The following is a 4766-nucleotide window of genomic DNA, read 5'->3' as shown; positions in this document are numbered from 1 at the left end:
TCCATACTATTGAAAACAGTTCGTCATCTTATTAAACTGCTAGTCATTTAAATGTCATGTCAAACTACCAGTATAGGTTAACTTTACTGCTAACACATATAGCTAGGGAGGCATGCCACATATCAAAACACTTAAATATAAACATTAAGATAACATCAACTTTATCAATCCCTGAAAGAGCATTCATGTTAGGTGTCAAATTAATTCACATGTATATGACTGTTACAATTAAAAAGAATCTGTTATCAATTAGCTACCCCTTTACTAAAATTTGTAAAAAAGTGCATGTTTTTGCCTTGGCCAATAATTTCCAGTGGTGACATGTCACAGGTTCAATTTTTTCCAACACATCACCTAGGAGGATGTCTTTACTATATAAGGGACTGGACAAGGACATAAAAGCAAAAGTGGTTTGTGGTGTTGAGGCAACAAATGACCACCAAATTTTCACCATATTTTTTGATGTTCGGTCGGGAGGCACAATATCCTGCAGAGGTTCCAGAGGACTACCAGGTATGTGAAAAATGAAAATGATATCTAGTTACACTCTGAGGATTGACTGCAAATTTATTTATTGATGCAGTGTAATGATGTAATAGTAATGTGCAAACAAAAAGTATTTTGCTATCATATTTTGGGCCAAATAGCAGCAGAGGTGTAGTTTGAAGAATTCAAACTTATTTTTATAGGAGGACAAAAGTGTTGAGGACGTCATTAATGAGTAGACAGTGTCCAAAGACATAGAGCGCCTGGATGACATCAGGAACACTGTTCTTGATAATGTGGCAAAGGTACAAGAAAAGACACAGCGGAGACTCGAGGCAAAGACAGACAGGCCTGAATTTGTGGTTGGTGATAAGGTCTGGCGGCAAAATATACGCAGCCAGCAACGTAAGGGTGGAAAACTGCAGGCAAACTTTCTGGGCCCTTTCACAGTAACCTATGTGGAAGGCAAAAGTGCTGATCTTGTGGGGGAAGATGGTGCTGTTTTTAAAAAGATAAACACTGACCATCTAAAACACCACAAGGTTCAAAAGCCACGAATCCCTCACAGAATTGCCACAGTTTCCCCATCAGGAGTGGCTTCAGAACCAGCTGCTTCCTCAGTTGCAGACACTGTCCCACCTGCCTCTGACCCTGTCCACTAGTCCAGTGCCAGATCCCAAAAGAAGGCTAGCCAGAAGCAGCACATAGTCTAAAAGGTGAAATCAAAAAATGTATGATTTGTAATGACTTCATTCTTGCCTGACATTACACATTTTTGTATACTGTCAACAGTATCAAAGAGCATTCAGCTAAGAATATGTAGCTAAGGATTTATTGTTTTTGGAGGGATTTATGAGGTGTACTTCATTGTGTTCATTTCAGTATCTAAACAAGTGCACAATAATCCAACTCCTGTACATTTTTCAAGGGAAGGGGAAATAAATAAATGAGTATTGGGAAGCACTCCCAATACTCATGTGGTTCTGTCCAAGTTAGGACCTTATAAATTGTTCTGCTGGGATATTGCTAGAATTGCTCCAAATCAAGAACTTGAGAGTGAGGTAAGTTTGTTGATTTTCCAAATACACTTTAAAATCATTTGTTGCTTCACTAGGTATGCAAGTCTTAATGTTATGAACATACATAATTCAATGTTAAATTGCAGCTATGTGTTATTATTCCTTCAATTCAATCAAGCATAATTAAATGTTAATGGACTTGAAATCGTAATATCGCTGCTACTGAAAAAGGTGTCCTACAGGTTTAAAATTAAATATGTGAAATTAAATACATGAAACACAAGAATGGTTCATATAAAGATGTATTTAAAATGTAAAATACACAAATTCATGTATAAGAAGAATATGAAATGACTCACTTTTTGATGTGTCACAGGTGATCAATGCTTACCTGACAATACTAATGAGGAATTACAATAAAAAGAATGTGGAGCAAGTGGCTGTTATTGTCAGCTATGAAATGACACACATCTGGACAAAGAACACCTCCAAGCTCAAGGTTTTTTTATAGCTCAACCGTTGAGCAACCTTGATTTGGGATTTCTAATTTGTATTAATTCTGTTGACATATATTGCTATGTTGTCATGGACTGAGATTTTAGTTCCGGTTCTGGACTTTTATTTTGGTTAATTTCCTGTTCTTTCCTGTGTTGATCTTGGTTAGCTTTGTCTCGTTAGTTCATTAGTTCACCTGTGTTTAATTAGTCTTGAGTTCGGTCTATTTATACGCCTGCGTTTCCTTTGTTCTCTTGTTCTCGGTCGGAGCATTGATGTTAAAGTTGGTCAGCGCGTTGTGTGATGCTGTTTAGCAACAGTGAAAGGATTTAGCCTTGTGCCCGTTTACGCCGAGTGGCGTTTCTGTTGTTTTTGCCTGCCTGCCCGCCGAGTGGCGGAGATTTATGTTACGTTTGCCTGAACCCTGGAAATAAAGCCTTTGTTGTCCTGCACTTGGGTCCTCACCTCTCTTCCTTCACACCACACCACCCGCACCTTGTGACATATGTTAACCATGTCTCAGGCAAGTTTTTGTTTTGTGTTGTCTTGTCTTCACTTGCAGATGGATCCAATGAAATACAAAATGGTAGTGGGGATTTTTAATGAGCACCATCACTGGATGTTGATAGTAAGTGTTATTATTCAGATTTTGATCTATTGTTAAATAGAGTCCACATCAAGTCTGTGAATTACTGCCTTAGTTTGGCATAAAAGTACAGAAGGTACTGCATATATCCTCAAAAATGGATGTTCAAGATATCAGTGATGTTTAGCTGTACTACTGTAAATTGCAGCTATGGAACTATACACAGTTTAAGCTACAGTTTAAGCAAGGAATCACACATGTATGTACCAGCCTATTTGCTTTAGAGTCAATGTTTGAAGTGTTTGGGCAACTTCGAAACCTAAGAAATGTTTCCCTTCAAAAATGAAGGTGATGTATCCTCACAAAAGGATGTGCCTGTTTCTGGATCCCCTGGGGGAGTCTGACACAAATATAAAAAGATGCAAGGAAGTAACAAGGTGAAAAACAATAGTAGAATAAGAATAAAACTAAAATATTACATTTTTGTGGTTTAAATTGTAGAGGTTACTTAGTAAAAGGTGTGTTGTTACTTAAAGGGCATTCATGAGGAAGAGAGGCTGCAACGTGTCAATGTGGGCATGTACCACTCTTCCACATGGACATCAGAAGGACAGCAGGTCCTGTGGTGTCTTTGCCTGAGAGTTTATAATGTGGATTGTGTACAAAAGAATTTGTCATCCTGTGGCCCAGTGCACACTGTAAACATTTATGTTTTAATACCTAATATATTTTCTCTCGGAAATAACATTGTTATTTCTTCTTGGTGCCCTGCAATGGACTGGTGACCTGTCCAGGGTGTATCCCTGCCTTCCACCCGAGACAGAGCTGGTATAGGCTCCAGGAGATCCCCGTGACCCTGATTCAGGAAAAAGCGGGTATAGAAAATGGATGGATGAATTTCTTCTTGGTGTAACACACAGTTTATGCACTGTAGTAGAAAATACTTAGCATCCATTATTACAACAAAAAAATATGCTGAAAAGAGTTTAATCTTGGATTAAACAAGTATACTGGACTCTTAAAACATTATAACAAGTCTTCTATTTTTTAAAGATATTTTTTATTGTATTGGGTGTGCTGTGGTTATTTTTTTAAATTGTAATTAATACAAACAAAACTGTCCTCTTTGATCTGTTCATCAGTTTGCCGAGTGTATACTTGAAGAACAACCCATTACCATGGAGACAAATACCAAGGCTGTAAACGAAATGAGAGTTGACATTGCCACTACTCTCCTCCATAACACTGGTATCTTTATTCATATTAACATATCTTTAAATTGTGTTCAACAAATTGTGAACGTTAGAACGTGAACTCAGCAGTGCCAGATTTCCTTTGCATAGATTTGTTAGTGAAAGTGTGTTAATATGGCAGCACTGCTCATTTTGTTTTCACAGATCCACTTGAGAATCTCTGCCGTCACTGCGGATTGAGGCGGATGATCAAACATGGGTAAAGATGGAAAAAGTGGAATAGAATAGGAATTTGAGATACTTCAAAGCTTGGAGAACTAATTGATAGTACATGGGTATACATGGGGCTTTCCATTACAAGCTTTCATCTAATAATATAGTACAGTAATGCACTCACAACAATTATTTCATATTACAAGAAATGATGATATGAAACTTTAATGGGCTTTGAAATTTGTAGTTGGCTGTGATGCGTGTCATCGGTGGTACCACCATGGCTGTGTGAGCAGTCCACCACTGGATAAGGACTATACCTCGGCCCTTTATGTATATAGAAATTCATTTTTCGCACCTGCTGGTTGTATATATGTATATAGTTATGTGTATGTATATAATTGGGACTTTGTAAACGTTATAATCTTAAACAAAACACACGTTAACCTAAATGTTGCATCTTCATATACATAGAGTTATTACAGATTGACTATGACAGTTTCGTGCATGTGGTGCCTTTCCTGTCTGAAACGGGTGCATGCAGATCCTGGCAGAGCAGGTCTGCCACATAATGCATGCCCCTGGTAAGTTGGCTATATAACACAGTGGGACCAAACCATGTTAACATGTAGTTATTTGATTTTATTTGTTTTAGCTTTAACTAGTTATTTCTTAGTTTTTTCTTCAGATTAAGCTAAATATGTAAATATATAAATGCACAGACACTAATGAATCTTATGGTTTTAATAATAATTGGCTATTTGGTCATGACTT

The 4766-nt window shown here is 37.4% G+C and overlaps 1 long non-coding RNA gene across 1 annotated transcript; it reads left to right on the top strand.

Moving 5' to 3' along the window:
* Positions 1-3438: 3438 nt before the first annotated feature.
* Positions 3439-4039, top strand: LOC113125941 (uncharacterized). The gene is made up of 3 exons (XR_003295222.1): positions 3439-3461; positions 3729-3834; positions 3984-4039. It is a non-coding gene; the product is annotated as an uncharacterized LOC113125941 (long non-coding RNA).
* Positions 4040-4766: the final 727 nt, after the last annotated feature.

Source organism: Mastacembelus armatus, chromosome 11, assembly GCF_900324485.2.
Source record: "Mastacembelus armatus chromosome 11, fMasArm1.2, whole genome shotgun sequence".
NCBI lineage: Eukaryota > Metazoa > Chordata > Actinopteri > Synbranchiformes > Mastacembelidae > Mastacembelus > Mastacembelus armatus.
The sequence above is the reverse complement of the archived record's forward strand: the minus strand, read 5'-3'. Positions and strand labels throughout refer to the sequence as shown.